The sequence below is a fragment of the Oratosquilla oratoria genome, chromosome 29, assembly GCF_046742065.1.
Source record: "Oratosquilla oratoria isolate Oo_2021 chromosome 29, ASM4674206v1, whole genome shotgun sequence".
Classification (NCBI taxonomy): Eukaryota; Metazoa; Arthropoda; class Malacostraca; order Stomatopoda; family Squillidae; genus Oratosquilla; species Oratosquilla oratoria.
Window position 1 is genome coordinate 20820695 of NC_134805.1, and position 17968 is coordinate 20838662.

At 42.8% G+C, this 17968-nt stretch overlaps 1 non-coding gene across 1 annotated transcript; it reads left to right on the plus strand.

Annotated features, from left to right (window-relative positions):
* Positions 1–17539: 17539 nt before the first annotated feature.
* Positions 17540–17612, plus strand: TRNAK-CUU (transfer RNA lysine (anticodon CUU)). Its single transcript has one exon. It is a non-coding gene; the product is annotated as a tRNA-Lys (tRNA).
* The last annotated feature ends 356 nt before the right edge of the window (positions 17613–17968 follow it).

The window sequence follows — 17968 nt, forward strand, 5'->3', positions numbered from 1 at the left end:
TGAATTACCGTTCCATGGACATTATTCCTGGCGTTGGAAAAAGGTCACTATATATATATATATATATATATATATATATATATGCACAAATCACATGTGACTACACCGATATGCTGAATACCACAGGGAAAAGAAAAATCCTTGGAATCCGAGCGCTTTCGTGATATTTGTTCACATCTTCAAGGATTACAATAGAATTATATTGTAATCCTTGAAGATGTGAACAAATATCACGAAAGCGCTCGGATTCCAAGAATTTTTCTTTTCCCTGTGGTATTCAGCCTATATGTGTGTGTGTATATATATATATATATATATATATATATATATATATATATATATATATATATATATTGTGTGGGTGCGTGTTCGATTCTGACGTTAGGCGCGCAAGCATTAATTGGAGATGGCTTGCAGGTTTGAAAGTGTATGTACTCGAGGTGAATATCCTAACATTGGATGCTGTAGGGAGTGGGGTGGGGGGGTTCGAACGTTGAGGCGATGCAAAAACAATCCATTGCTTGCCCCGTCTGTGTGTCTGTCAACGGGTCAAGGAACTTATTGTTGTGTTCTTCTTCTCTCTCCCTCTAAGGCTACTATTACTCACGGGTGATAAAACCAGTAACTCTTATAGACGTACACCAACAGTCACACATATAAGTGACATGTCACTTATGTATATGACAAAATACACCTAATGAACTTGTTTAGGGAACACGGACATCAAGAACGGTTACCTGAAGATGTGCATAGTGAACATCGACACAGAAGGACTTTTGCCAAATTGGGAGTCACAATTTTAGAGTTAAAAAATTATGTATGTATGTATGTATGTATATATATATATATATATACACATATATATATATATATATATATATATATATATATATATATATATATATATATATATATATAAATATATATATATATATATATATATATATATATATATACATAAAATCGAGTCTCTACACATTGCTAATTGCATCACAAATAAATGAAGAGGATATCTGCAGAGGACAAAAGCCACAACTACATTCATCCGGGAATAGAACCCTAGACCACCCGACTGGATGCTCCACAATGCCTCTCGTTAAGCCTAATTTTGTCATTTCCATGACTGCTCCTCCCTTCATTCATAAAAAAACGTCAGCTTCAGTTCTATTTCCAACTATTTTTGACCTAAATCATCAGTATTTCTTTCTTACTGGTACAATAATGTTGGTACCAAGGGAAGCGCCGCCTCTTCCCACCTACACAAAACACACACATTATATATATATATATATATATATATATATGCATATATGTATATATATATGCATATATGTATATATATATATATGCATACATGTATATATATATATATACTTTTTCTGTATTCCCCTGAAGATGTGAATTACACGAAAGCGCTTGGGATATACTGTTTTCTTCCGATTTCCTTAGTGGTTACCAGCAAAATTTGTGGATCACGTGTTGTTAATAGTGATCTTTCTGCATATATATATATATATATATATATATATATATATATATATATATATATAAATATCGCGCGCGTGTGTGTGTGCGATACCTAAGCTCTGTATGGGTCAGTAGAAGAATTACTCCAAATATTTATTTTTGATGGGTACCATTTCAAGTTCTGTGGATGGAACTATTTGTAAATTTACACAAATGACGGTGAAAGGACTTCTTGGAGGTGAATCATCGACATTGTTATATATCTCTTTTCCAACTGCAATCGTACATTATTTTCAAATCTCAGGCTCTTATTTATATCGCTTTTGTCGGAGTCATATTTATCTCTGATGGATGGAACCTGTCTGGATGACCGTTGACAAACCCGTCACGCAGCATTCTTTTTAAGACTGCAAATTCATCTCTTAATAAATAAATAAATAAATAAATAAATAAATAAATAAATAAATAAATAAAAAATCTGGCACTAAGCGACCCCTGTTTAATTTCTAAAAATAGTGTCACTGGATGGACGACAATAAAGGTTCTTTCACACATCAATAATGTCGACTGTCTTGGAGTACACATCGCAATAGAGTTCGATTCTTTTTAACGGCATCCCGGATCAAGAAGAAAGCCTCTGCCCACCAACTAATAGTATGTGGTGGAAAGCAGAATTTGAGAATTAGATACACGTTAACGGTTATACTAGGAAATAATATTTCCACTTGCACATATTGGACTTATTATAACCAACATTGAGCCTACAGCTCAACCACGAATCGCTGCGATACAATTCGAACGAGTTATATAGAAGTTTAAAAATAATTTTCAAAATTGGGGCACAGACTAGCTCTCATGGGCAAATATTGCCAATCTATACTGTATAACAATATTTAGCACTTCTTATCAAACAAAACCCACACTGCCTCCCTTCTTTATTCTTTGCGTCCTCCACCCTCCATGTCCTGAAGTTCAATAGCAAGACCTGCGACAAACGAATGTTTGGGCGAGTCCACCTTCGCACGCGGGGGTGTACCGTCCTACCCTCTGTGACAAAATGGAATAGACCAAATCCGAAAGTTCATCGTGTAGTGTCCTTTGTGTAACACATGATTCAGATACCACATATTATCTACTCGCTCACTCCCTCCCTCCCTCGCTCGCGCGCGCGCGCACACACACAGCTTGGTCTTTGGATCATGTGCTGGACTCGTGATCGACAGCTATTTCCCTCCCGGAAGAAAGCTCGTATGGCCGATCTACGGGTAATGCTGTGACCTTACACACACACACACAACTCCCCGCCCACGAGAGTTGGGGTAACGACTAGAAGCGCAGCGATACTAAAATTATTTCAGCCCTGGGGAGGATTCGAACCCGGTCCGCCGTAGTGACAGTCGGGGATTCTATCAACCGCGCCAACGAGTCGTGTGTGTGCGTGCGTATACATGTACATTCATGCGGTCCGAGTTCGAATCCCGCCCAGGGCTGAAATAATTTCAGTATCGCTGCGCTGTGAGTCGTTACTCCAACTCTCATAGATCGGTCATATATGAGCTCTGAGGTCTCTTTCGGAAGGGTAGTAGCTGTCGATCACGAATACAACACGTGATCGAAGACTATGACCAAGGTGAATTGCACATACACGAACGCATACCCTGTATTTACCTAAAAGGAAAGGTACAATGCTCGTGGGGCTCCGTTTCTTATTCTCCAATTTTATCATGGCTGGTTACAAATTCATCTATGTCTAACTGGCATGCATGTTATATATTTTTCAATCCCCATCATCTCATTGGTTGGAGGGGGGAGGGAGTATGTGTGAATAATATATATTTTGACGCACCCTAAAGGGATTTCCCCCCGTCTTCTCTTGTTCTGCATGAGGGAACGGAAGGGGGGGGGGTGCCGATTAAATGGAGCGGCCTTGCTGTGAAAGTGCTGTGTCTTGCTGCATTGCTTCTGACCCAGGGCAGTGGGCGAGATAGATGCAGGGATGACCCGTCATCCACGGGGAGCCAAGAAAAGAGGGAGGGGTGGTGGATGGTAGTGGAGTATGTGGAGATGGAATGGGTGGGAGTGGATTTATACCTATGATTTTGGCTACCTCCCTAGTAAGAGGGAAAAAGACTAAGTATATGTATGGATGTATGTATCATCTCATTGCAGTTTACCTCATACTTGGAAAAAAAAAGTCTGTACTACTAAACCTCCAACCCCCTTTCCCGTTTTCTTTGTAAACTTGACCGTGGCCAGTCCCCACTCCTCACCTTCCAGAGCCAAAACGTGATAAATGGCAGTTGACGCTTTTGCATGACGTTAATCTTTCACTTTCTTAAGACTATCGCTTCCCTCCTTTGAAGACGTGTGGTCTCACTTGGTTGTTGATCCCATTCCCATTTGCTAAAGAGGACGTAAATGGTGGTCGGAATCACATGGAGAATTATCACCCGCTCGGCAAGGTGACACAAGTCCAGATGAGGTCAGGAAGACGATGAAGTTGGGTCCCTCCATAATTTTTTTTTTTTTTTTTTTTTTTTTTTTTTTTTTTTTATACATAAACATCCAAGTTGCTCAACCAATGTTCAAGGTCTTGGATAGATGCACAGAACTGTGAACCACTCGGGATCCCCCCCTCCCAATTGCAATTGACTGAATGAAACTGGAACAAACCCATAAGTTGCATCAAGGTCATGCGTATCTGTAAATATTTTCAAATTCTGTGTGTGTGTGTGTGTGTGTGTGTGTGTGTGTGTGTGTGTGTGTGTGTGTGTGTGTGTGTGTGTGTCTTTAAGATTACCATTTACCACACATTCGTACTGATCACCCTATTGTAAAGACCTGGACATGATACCGTCAACACCTGAAGAAGACTTGAACAGTTCCACTTGAGATGTCTTCGTAAGATCTGCAACATCTCGAGGAAGGTCAAGACACCTGACAGAGTGGTCTTCGGACACTTTAAAATCACCGGAATCGAGGAGCTTCTACCAGCTACATTGGTGAGACCACGTAATTCGTCTGGGTGACACGCCAAAGGCACCGTCCTCTGAAGAACTTGCCCAAGGTCTTAGTTTCTGGGGTGGGCCAGCATAAAAGTCTCAATGCTTGTAACATCAGCACTGATAACATAAGAACATAAGAATAAAGGAGACTCCAAGAGACCATAAGGCCTACACTGGGCAGCTCCGTATCCATCACCACCTGTCGTCCCCATCCATAAAGTTGTCTAATCGTTTTCTAAAACAACTGATAGTTTCAGCGCTTACTACATGGTTACTAAGTTTATTCCATTCATCGACCACCCTATTAGTAAACCAATTCTTGCCTATTTCCTTCTTAAATCTAAATTTGTCCAGTTTATACCCATTACTGCGAGTCCTGCCCTGTTGTTTTATTATGATGACCTTGTTTGCATCTCCCTTGTTATAGCCTTTGATCCACTTGAACACTTCTATTAGATCAAAACACTTCTATTAGATGGACTAGGACTCTCAGGCAATGAATAGAGCTCTTGGTGGCGGAAGATGTGCCACGAAGGGCCTAAGACTTCGAGAAGAATCGCACTGAGGGAGAGCAACCACAATACTGGAGGCCAGTCCTGGCAAAAGACCAACCACCGACAAATGACGATCTCAACTGACCAGATGGCTCATCTGCGGTGTCGTTCACGCACCGAAGACATAATCATCGGAATCGACGGCTCAAGCTATCACCTATATCATATTGTATTTGTCCATGTAGACCTGCGTACAGGAGTTTTTTATTAATTACCACCTCGTTTTAAAAACCTGGAGCACTTTCAGCTTTTATAACACGAACACGCAATTGCGGGCTGTATCGACAACCAGACGTTTGGGTCACGAAATATATTTGAGTTTTTAATGCCATTTATTAGGTGTAAGGTGAGGAACTTACACCAGGAGGCGCTGAGCAGCTGCGACAGAAACCGTCATCTCTGCCCTAGGCGGTTGGACTGTTGGGGTAGGTGACAATCGCTGCTGGGAATCGGAGAGGAGCGCGGGACTCGAACCCGCGAATAGGAAGATGCGAGACAAGCAAGTCGGAAGCCCGAGTGGGGGACCTTCTGATGGAGGCGAGGCGAGGCGAGGCAGAGAGGGTGTTGACGCTATAAAAGAAGACTTCTAGATTATGAAAGTGCCTCCTCGGTTCTTGAAAAATGGTCTTTTCAAAATGAGCAGCTATTTAAAAAAATACACAATACGAGGCAGGTAAACGCACGCGCACAGGGGAGGGAGGGAGGGAGGGAGGGAGAGAGAGAGAGAGAGAGAGAGAGAGAAAGAGAGAGAGAGTTATATATTAACTCAATTAATCTGGAACCATCTTAAGGAAATACTTTGTACACACCACACATCGGACAACAATGACTCAGGACTTGCATGTCTCCTTTCTTGACGACATTGGTGTCAACACGGCCCTGTGCCATAGTTCAGGAACATTCAGTTTCCGTGTCCACACAATACACAATAGCTGGCCTATTCTAGAATGAATTTCTGCGTGTACAGACAGGTCACCTGCCTCAAGCGCTTTGCCTCGCTTTCTACCTATGAGGCCATGGTTCTATACATTTTTCACCCGAAAATTGAAATTAAATTCTAATTCAAAACAACTGAATTTTAATTCAAAACAACTGAATTTTAATTCAAAACAACTGAATTTTAATTCAAAACAACTGAATTTTAATTCAAAACAACTGAATTTTAATTCAAAATAACTGAATCTTAATTCAAAACAACTGAATCTTAATTCAAAACAACTGAATTTTAATTCAAAACAACTGAATTTTAATTCAAAACAACTGAATTTTAATTCAAAACTGAATTTTAATTCAAAACAACTGAATTTTAATTCAAAACAACTAAATTTTAATTCAAAAAACTGAATCTTAATTTAAAAAAAAATTGAATTTCATCTTAAATCAATTGAATTTTGACCTAAAACAACTGGAATTTAATTTTGAAATACTCGTTTAAAATAACTTATTTCAATCTTAAATAAATAAGGTTTAATCTAAAAAAACTAAATCTTAATTCTAAAAAATCTCAAGTTTAATTCAAACGTAATTCTTAAACCTCTCCAAGTTAAATCTAATTCCAAGTCATTATCTCGTTCCATCCCTAGGCTAGCATAAGTATCTAGAATATAGGAACATAACAATGGGGGATACTGCAAAGAGACCATAAGGCCTGCACTAGGGAGTTCCATGTCCATTACCACGCATCATCCCTATCCATAAAGTTATCTAATTTTCTCTTATAAAAAAAAAAAAAAAATTGCACTGCTCACTACATGGTCATTAAGCCTATTCTATTCGTTAACTATTCTGTTGGTAAACCAGTTGTTGTCTATTTTCTCTCTAAGTTATTCATACTAAACAACATCATCCAACTTGTACGTACGATATGAGGTACGAAGATACATTTTTCCTCGATTTACATACTCTATTGTGAAAAGACAATTCTTTATCACTTTTCGGCTGTAGGGCCGATGAAGAGTAAGACACACACACACACACGCACACACATGCACACACACACACACACACACACACACACACACACACACCTAACCTAATAATTTCCTCTAAGTTCAATACGCTTATGATTCAATTGTAATTATCTGTACATTTTGAATGTTTATTCAGATCCGGTTTTCTCTTTCTTACAACAATATGGTAGAAGTTGGAATCGAAATTGTTATCTCGAAGGAGGAGGATGTTTGTGTTGACACGCAAGAAGAGAGAGAAGGGAAGAGAGGAGAGGAGAAGAGAAGAGAAGAGAGGAGAGGAGAAGAGAAGAGAGGAAGAGAGACGAGGATAGATGAGAGGAAGAAGAAAATAAGGAGTGAAGGTTTGTACCGAAAATGAGAGGTACTTAAAAGATGACGCAATCAATGAAACAATAATGTGAATCAGTGACTGCTGACAACTTCGGCGATTGAAGATTTGTTGCAATGGCCACTGGTTTCTACTGCAGACGAACCACGAAAATAAAACGGTGGTTTTTTGTTAAACAAAATTTCCCCAACACACTTCATCGATTAAATGACGCAGGATATGAAGAAAATTCCATTCACCATATTGAAGGAGACTGCCGACATGCTTACTAGTTAAACTGGCATAAATGTAAACATTAACACGTTAACAATGAAAAGCATACATTCAGAACCTGCAGCTAATATTGATGAAATAAATTAATATTTTCGCACCATGTGTGCGTCAAGGAGTTCATCGTCGTATTATGAAGAAGCCAACACTATCAGAAAAAGAAATGTATTTGGTGTAATTTCACAGCATAGCATCGTCTACTGGGAACCGGGAGGAGTATTTGCAAGAAGGAAGACTGACAAGATTAGCCTCTTGGTTGTCCTTGAGAACGTGTTGTCCAAGAAGAAGACTTCTGCGGTGTAGATGCTGTTATGGGCAAGTCCAGTTAGTGTTCCACTAAATCCCATTAAAGAGTGCTAGAACGCCATGAGAGCCACTAAGAAACACGAACTACAAAATGAAAACTTCTCCAGAGGCAGACACAGAATATAGATTGCAATATCTTGAACGCTGCATTGATCATTCTAATGTTACCTGCAACGATCTGTAAACGCATTTTCTTAGTATGATACAGCTCCAAGATGTTCAGTGTTATGACAAATAAAGTGTTTCACATTCCTTCAAATGACTTTGAAATTCCCTTCATAATGGGTATAAGTAACTTGTTTCTTATTATGGAAATATTTTTGCAGAGTTTAGTTATTTAAATCAACTTTTCATATACTTTAGATCGTTGTTTTTATGTTGGTATGTTCATATAAGCATACCTCTGTTGTTTTTGGTTCAGAAGTGCGTATACCCTCCTGTAATGATTACGAAAGATACTTGGGTGAGGTACTAGGCGAGCATGCTACTTGCTTTGGCTACTATGAGTAGAAGCGACTTCGGTTGCAATATTCTAGACTTCCGAAAGAACATCTCAACAATGTGTTTAACATTCGTGTAGGTTTGACTTCTCGAGTTCATCATTCAGGTTCTCACTCAATGACACAAGAGTAATTTGACATTTGGAACTTTGAAAAACAAAAGATCGTAACCGAAGTCGTTTAAACTCAAACGAAGTAGCAAAAGCAAATAGCATGCTAGCGAGAAATGTCTAGTGTGCCGCTACCTTTCGTTCAGTGGGCCACTCACGGGCCATGAAAGTGAACGAGATAGCAATTTATTTTATCTTAAATCTGTTCGCAAGCAAACTTCCCGGGGCAACAGTGAAACAGCTTGTACGATTCGTGAATTTATTAATCGGTAGGTTACGCGTACAGAGGAGGGGCACGTCACGTGCCCAAGGAGTCTAAAGAGTAACTGGCCACGTGAGCGAAGGTGTTAGATGCTATAAACACACAGAAGAGAAAGGAGGGAGCCTTTGTCGGATGTATGGAGCCGTCAGACACCTGACGGCAGACGACATCCTTCCCCGTGGGGAGGTGTCGGGACGCCGCGCCGGGACTTGGCGACTCGTGGCAATTCTAGTCCCGATCCCTGGTCGACATGCAATACATCTTCCAGTGTCCCTTTTTGTTGCAGGCGCGGCATCGGGCGTTCCTGGCAGGACACTGGCGGGTGCGAGGGCGGTGTCCCTTGGTCCCGCAATTGCGGCAGGTGTCGCCGGGTAGCAAGGAGGGCGCGGGAGGCGTCTGAGGTGGGGCTACGCGCGCCTGGCGTTGAGCACTTTCACATGCCGAAGCGGCGTACACATGAGGGTTGCCCCGGAGTTCCGAAACTGTCCTCCTCGCTGACTCGTACGAGCGGCAGTTGGTCACTACTTCCTGCAGTGACGCGGTTGCGGGGAGGGAGCTGATGCGTTGTACGAGTTCATCGTCCCTGACGCCCATGAATATGATCGCTTTCATCTGGGCCTCCACGCAAGCGGTGGCGCCTACGGCGCACAGGTCTACCTCCTGGGCCTTGTCCTTGGCGCGGCCGTAGAAGTCGTCGAAGGACTCGCCTTGCGCTTGCCTGCACTGGAACAGGTCATGGCGGCGGAGGGCCTCGACTTGTGCATTTCGGCGGTGGGATTGCAGCCGGTCGAGCACTTCGTCGGCCGAGAGCGGGGTATCGTCGGGGATGTCCAGTGAGTTCCGCAAAACCGCCTGTACGCCGAGAGACAAGCACGATCTGAGTTGTATAAGCTGTATGTCGTGCGGCATCCTATTGACGCCGGTCATAGTGGCGTAGTCGGCCCAGCCGCGGCGCCACGACAGGAACGACTGGAAGTGGGCGTCGGCCTGCAACGGCGGCGGGCGCGGGACCGTCAAGTTGCCCGGCAGCTGAAAGGCGGGCGGCACTCCGGCGACAGGCGGGGCCGGGATGGACAAAGTCGGCGGAGGGCTCGATGGAGGGGACGTCGTACGGGTGACGAGGGCTAGTTGTTGCAGGTTCTCCGCGATTGCGTCAATTTTCGCACGATCTTCCCTCCGTTCTTGTATCCCCGCTAGGCGTTGCACGACGTCGCCGTCGCCATCCCGCGGTAGCGTTGCGTTCGGTGTGAGCGTGGACAGGGCGGGTAATTCGTCGTCCTTTATCGACAAAGGTCCCATGGTCGGGGCTTAGGGGTGCGGTCTACGTGAGTTAGCTGGGGGGTTGCGTGACGTCACGTCGTTCCCTACGTGAGTTGCGGTCGTATCGGGTGCGCTCTACCGAGAGGCACAGTATCTAAGGGGTCGGGATGAAAGGCCTCTTTGTTCGCTCCTCTATGGGCCCTCCAAAGTACGTCACACGGTAGGGCTCCACTGAACTGCACTGTACGGTCCAACATGCACACTACTGCAGGATTCCTTCAACACCTCGTTCACGTAGGCACCACTGGGTCGTGTATTGTCACGTTACTATCACTCGTTCGCTTGTACGCCACTGATTAACGAACCGTGTTTGTGTTTCACTGTTGCACGTTGCAAGGGTACTTGCAATTGCTTGCTCACTGCGCCATGTTCGCAAGCAAACTTGCCGGGGCAGCAGTGAAACAGTTTGTACGATTCGTCGGTTTATTAATCGGTAGGTTATGCGTACAAGGGGCACGACATGTGCCCAAGGAGTCTAAAGAGTAACTGGCCGCGTGGGCGAAGGTGCTAGATACTGTAAGCACACAGAAAAGAAGGGAGCCTTTGTTGGTATGAAAGGGCTTTTCTCCAGGGGCGTCGCTGTTGGTCAGAGCACGCCATTACACTATTGCATATTGTGCTAGTCTCCTATACTAATTACACTATATCACAAAATCAAACTTCAGTTGTTTCATATTAAAATTCAGTTGTCTTTAATTAAGCTTCAGTTGTTTTAATTTGAAGTTCAGTTATTCTAAACTGAGGGTGAAAAGGTGTAGATGAATCATTAAAATGATCCCTCGTTTACATAATAAACCCTATGAAGAGCATCTAAGTGAATTTAGTTTATTTAGCCTATCCAGACGTAGAATGCGGGGGTGATCTAATTGAGGTCTTTAAAATATTCCATGGCTTCGTTGATATTAACACAGATGATTATTTTCTATGGTAGGCAGTGGTGATGTCACAAGAAATAATGGTTAGAAAATAGTCTTATAAGAGGTCAAACACCAATGAGTATGTTTTCCATTTAATCGCATTGTATATGTTTGGAACAAACTACATATTCATGTTGTAAGGGTGAGGACCACAATGGAAATAAGCGTACACAATGGAAATAAGCGTACACTTAGTGACTTGATACAGGTCTTTAAGATTTTAAAGGGAATTGACAACATCAAAAGTGACCAAATTTTCACATTGAATGAGAATCAGACAAGAAACAATGGTCTCAAACTGTCCGGAAATAGATTCAATTTGGAAGTAGGTAGAAACAACTTTGCCAACCGTGTAGTTAATGAATGGAATAAACTTCCTGCACAGGTAGTGCAATGTAGTTCAGTTCGAAGCTTTAAGAATCATTTAGATAAATACCTAAGTAAGATGCTGTAATGATTATAATTTGTTATATTATTTGTTTTTGTTTTGTTATAATTTGTCTGTCTGATTTTCATTTATTATTAGTTATATGTCAATTTATAATCATTTACTATTTACCTGTTTGTTTATTCAACTATACCTATGCATTTATTTATGTATTTTATTTGTTATTTTTACATTATTATAGTTTTAATTTATTATTATGATTTTTTTTTTTTTTTTTTTTTTTTTTTTTTTGCATCCGACCTAGATATGGATCAAAAGGTCTCCTGTCGGCATGCTCCGCCTTTGTACATGCTTTTTGTGTTATCCTCGGCAATTTGCATTTATTATTCCGAACTATGTGTTCTTGTCATTATTTGCACTTCATGTACATTGATTCATTGCCAAATAAAGTCTACCTATCTATATGGAGTCCAACCCCAATCTAATAAATTTCTCGGTATTGTGAGCCCATAGACTTCAAACGAGTCAGTGGTTCTTAACCGTTTGTACTGTTTACAATCCCTTTTCAGTTCGCAAGCAGCCCCGTCAGGAGCAATAGGTCTGCTGCTGTTTACATCCCCCTCGTATTCCTTTGTATGTTGCAAGTGGTTTGTATTCACTGGTCTTTCTGCGCATTTACTAGTTTAGGTTTACAGTTACTAGTTAGGTTATTGTATATGAAGCTTAAGCGTCTGGCAGAATTTGTAAATTTTTTAATACTTTTGTTTGTGCCCATTTCGGAATGCCTACATTACTATCTTCCCACCCAGTGTGGCCACTCCTTGGCTTTTTTCCCAATATCTTGGCATTTTTGCCATCAACTTGGAATCTTGGAAATAAACTATAAAAAATGAACAAATCTTGGATTTTTTCGCCAAATTGTAGACAATTGCTTAAAATATTAGTTTAATAATAGAATATTCTCTTTGCCACTTAATAAAGTATGAGGTACACTATGTTAACAACAGAGGACAAATTAAGTTTTAAATTTTAATTCATGAGATTGTTGAAAAGTTAAGGCTGGAAACCACGACTTGCCAACTAAGTTGTCTTCTATGAGTTGACGCGTCCATAACACGTTCAATACGTTTGAGACGTTTCTCTCCTAGTCCGCCAGTCCTCTCTAGCTCATAAGTCGTGCGTGTGTGGTATGTGAGACCTGTTGATAGTTATTCAACCCTACATGATTTAATTAGAAATCATTATGAGTGACTCTGAAGAACCAGGGTATAGTGGTGATGTTACCCCACCAAAGAGAAAAGCGAAAGTGACGTGGTATCAGCAGGCATTTAGAAAGGAATGGATGGAGGATGATGAACTGAAAGATTGGGTACAACCAGATCCTACTGACAAATATACTGTCTTGTGTACTGTATGTAGCAGCAAACTCAAGCATTGCAATAAGTCGTCTCTGATGGCACACAAAGTTTCCATGAAGCATGGAAAGTGAACCTCTTCAGGAAAAGGAAGAGCTTTTTCGATATGACTGCAAGCAGTTTCTAATAGAATTGTGCATGCAGATAAAAAAGAGATTTCCTTTTGAAGAAAATAGCCTCATTGCTATGTTAAAGGTAGTGGAACCAGCTGAAGCTCTTTCTACAAAGAGGGACTTGAAATTTCTTTGAAAACTTGCAGTACATTTTCCAACATTGATAAAGGAGGATGAGCTAGATTTGCTGCAAGAGCAATGGCGAGATCTTCTATATGCAAGAGACACACTTAAAGGCATAAGTCAATCTGCAACTGTTTTCTGGAATGATTTACTTTCAGTGAAAGATGGGAATAATAAAGAAAAGTTTAATCTTCTTGCAACATTTATGTGCAACTTATTAGCTCTGTCACACTCGTCTGCATGTATTGAAATGAATTATTCCCAAATAAACCAAGTTAAAACTAAGCAAAGCAACAGACTACACACAAATACAGTTGCAAACCGTCTATAGGTCAAGCAAGCCATCACAAGACAAGAAGTGACTTGCCAAAAGTGGGAACCATCTATTTCATTAATCAAAGATGTAAAGTTGGGTCACTGTCACATGAGATATAAAGAGAGGGAAGAGTCCAGGAAGAAGAGTAATACAGCAACTTTATATCATAGTGAAGCCCATGATGTTGATGATGAGGAATTAGAGGAGGACCCTATGCCAGTATTCTTCTTCCTGCAATAATACCATTGTCTGTAAAGTATTTGGTGAGTAGAACTTCCTCTTCTAGCTAAATTTCCTATTTTAAATAAGCCACAATCCATTTCAAGAGCCATGTCGCCTTGTTTTTCGCAAGTATCAGTATAAAAAATAATCCTTGGATTTTCTTGGATTTTTTTCGTAGGGTCATCTTGGCATTTTTACATTTTGTGAGTGGCAACACTGTTCCCACCCACCCTAAAAGAATGGGGGGGGGGGGTCCCCAAATCTTGAGTGCACTGACTGAAGAAAAACGTGGAGGGCGGTGACAAGGGGGAATGAGGACAGGAATATGAAGTGAAATTAGGAGGCAGAAGATGATGACGAAGAGGAGGAGAAACAAAAAGAGAAGGGTTAGGAGGAGGAGGAAGAGGACGACCTGCAGGAGTAGGACAAGCAAGAAGAGGACGGATACGGCGTCGAGTAGAAGGACGAGCAATATGAGGATTAGCAAGGGAAGGAATGGAAGACTAACAGTTGGAGGACGACCAAGAATGCACGGAGGAATAAGAGGACGGAAACGAGGAGGAGGTCGAGGACGAATATGTGGAGGGGGACGAGGATGAAAAAAGAGGAGGAGGAGGAAAAATAAGAGAGGAATCAGGCAAGAGGAGGAACAGGAGTAACAGAACGAGGAAGAGGGGAAAGACGAGGACAGGCAAGAGGACAAAGGCGAGGACGAGGAAGAAGGGAAAGACGAGGACAGGCAAGAGGACAAAGGCGAGGACGAGGAAGAGGGGGAAAGACGAGGACAGGCAAGAGGACAAAGGCGAGGACGAGGAAGAGGGGAAAGACGAGGACAGGCAAGAGGACAAAGGCGAGGACGAAGAAGAAGGGAAAGACGAGGACAGGCAAGAGGACAAAAGGCGAGGACGAGCAGGATGAGGAAGAACACGAATAGGATGACAAAGATGAGGCTAAGGACGACCCAGAGGCGAACGAGGAGAGAGAGAAAGAGGAGGAGGAGGAGGAGGATGAGGATGAGGAGGGCTGGCATGGGGATGAATGACAAACAGGAGGAGGGAGGACGCGAGAAGGACAAGTCGGAGGAAGAGGGCAAACGCGAAGACGACGACGCACACAAGGGCGAGGACGATCAGAAGGGCAGACAGGTTGAGAAGGATAAACAAGAGGAGGAACAGAATCAGGAAGGGCAGCTGGAGAGGGAGGTGGAGGAGGAGGAGGAGGAGGGTAATGATAGGGAGGAGGAGGATAGGAGGAGCAAGAGTATGAGGGGAGTAACAGGAGGATGAGCAGGAACAGGAAGAAGAGGAGGAGGAGGAGGAGGACAACCAGGAGGATGTGGAGGATATGCAGCACCTGCAACTGCGCACGCCCGATGCGATTGAAGATACAACCGACGTCCAGCAGTGCCGTTAACCGCAACGACCTCCCCTCCCCCCTTAGCCGACGTCGGGTACCGGCGGCCTCTCGGGCGAAAGTCTCCTTTCTTACCTTGAGCGAGCCGTTGGGCCGGCGAAAGTCGCGCCGGGACGAAAGTGAGAGTGAGCGAGCGGCGCGGCCGTTGTCCCCGCCGCGCGGAGAAAGCACCGGGTGGGGCAGGGAAAGGCGAGAGAAAGCTTGGGGGATCGGCTCGGTGCTGGGGCCCCCTCTACCTTCCCCTCCCTCTCCCCCATCCCCTCCAGACGTCCCTCCATCCTTTCCCTCTCCCTCCTTCAACTACCCCCGTCCCTCGCTGGCGGGTGCTACAGCCTGTCCTGGGACACTGGTACCTTATGAGGTACAGGGTCGGGCATTCTGGGAGTGGAACGCTTTAACACGTGTTACATGCATACTGTACACACATTAAAAGCACGTGCGTTCACACACACACACAGGTACGACAATTGGAGAGTACGAGGCTGGACCTTAAGAATGTTGCACCTTTCTTCTATAATACAATTTGATAAACATATGCAATTACATAATTACGCGCACGCACGCACACACACACACACACCACCTCATTTCTCACTCCATCCCCGTAACCCCACCGTACTTCTCCGACACTTCATCTCAAACGCATTTTAACTCCTCTCTGCCTCCCTTAAATTCCACGTCTCTACCTCATGCAGTTTCATCCCTAGATCTCGTATGCCTCGTGTTGCTTTCCGCCCCCAAAACACTTACTTGCCCCTCTTACTTTATAATTTACCTCGTTCCCACTCCTCCATTCCACGATAACATTGTGACCCTATATGCTCTTAACTTCCTCCAGGCTCTCTCCAATAAAGCTTGACTAACTCACTGCCACTCCTGTATGCTTATATACAGTGAATAGTACTTATGTATTCAAATGTATGCACTCTTTTTACTGTATGTATATATATATATATATATATATATATGTGTGTGTGTGTGTATTACAGGTGAAAAATGTAATCACACATTTGTCAATCACGTGAAAACAATTGTTGGAGTTAAAAAAAGACTGGAGACGGGGAATCTATATATTTCGATTGCAAACTGCAATCCTCTTCAGTAGATACAAATAAGAGTAGTGAGGTCTACTTAAGTAGCACCCTTGACAAGAGAAAGGGGAACATTGGGAGGTCTCTACCCTCGGCTCACTCCGTATGTGAGGTCAGGAGGCAAATGTCTTTTTAATAGGCTGGTGATAAAAAGTCCTGAAATTATATCCGGGGACCATTGCCCCTTTGAAATATTCATATTGGGCTGGTATTCAATTATAGTAGATTCTACCATTTTTCTCCTGAACTCACATCTGGATTTATAAATAAGCTCAGCTTTGTCCCAGTCTAAACAATGTTTAAATTGCTTAACATGTTGGAACACAGCTGAGCTTTCTTGTCCATATTTAATGGAACGTTTATGTTCGATCATCCTAGTGTTCAAATCCCTTCCAGTCTGTCCGATGTAAACTAAGTCACAACCTTTACATAGAATCGAATATACCCCTTGACTATGCTCTTCTTTCAACCTTTGGTGGACATTTACCACCTTTTTATTAATGGTGTTAGGGTAATAATTAATTAAATTTAATTTGTCTTTGGTAAGAAACTTGGTCGAAGGAATAAATGAATCAGAAAAGGGAACGATTAAGGAGCTCTTGTCCAATGAAAATTTAGAGGAAATGGGGGCGGTGTTGAAAAAATTGGATCACGCTCGGCTGTGGGTTTTGACCAAGAACCAATCCGGGCCATGTATGAGCTCTGATTTATCATCCGGGAGGGTAAAAGCTGTCGATCACGAGTCCAACACCTGCTCCAAGACCGTGGTGAATCTCACCCACACCCATTCAAACGCACACTTTCTGGCTGCCACCACCAGGAGGCGCTCTCAACCTAACGTCTGACGTCCCTCGTCGTTCATTCTAGCTGCCGTCAGGCGATTTCATTCATCCGGCGGAAGCAATCCCTCCACAGCGGACGTACCAGGAAATATCTCTGTTTTGAGCCAATGAGCCGTCTCTGTCCCGAGCGCCATGTTTTGGACGATCCCTTCTAGTTGCCGCCAGGCGATTTTATTGGACGAGGGAAAACTCCCCCCACCCCACACCCACACCCCGACTCCCGACCTCCGCCTCTCTAGGGGGCGAAAGGCCATCTGGATCCCAAACCGGAGACGACGACGACAACGACCTTCATCAGCTTTCTGTCAGGTGCCGTCAGGTGATTCTATTCAAATGGGAGAATCTCCCCCCTCCACAGTCACACGCATGCACACAAGTAGGTAAACACACACACACATGCAAAAAACAATCACATGCACACTCTTGCTCACGCACACACTGGTGGGGAAGGTGTGTTGAAGTCACAGCATTACCAAATAGGGTCATATGTGAGCTCTTGATCTCTCATCCGGTAGGAATATATACGCACACACACACATATATATATGTGTGTGTTTGTGTGTGACAATTACTATAACTAACACGGTCACGCCGCCTCTGACAACTAGCCCGGCTAGCTCAGTCGGTAGAGCATGAGACTCTTAATCTCAGGGTCGTGGGTTCGAGCCCCACGTTGGGCGTCTGTACTTTTATTGTGTGTGTGCAAGGTAACTATTAAAAGAAACGACCGGAGCAGAGCGCTTTCATGTATTACATCCTCTGTGCAGAAATCCATAAATATTATAAATATAATAGTCTGAAAAGAGGGCCGTGGACACAAGGTATCATGTGTCAGCTGTGGGGGAGGGGGGATGTAGTGACCAAATATAGGAATGTGGGAAACTCTCCAAGTGTACAAGTCGAAGATCAGATATCCAATAATTCTTACATTTAGAATATATTTGCTATTTCTTTACAAATATAATTATCTATTGTATACAATCCCAGATTAAGATTGAAATTAGTATGATTTGTGGATTTGATTAAGCTACTTATA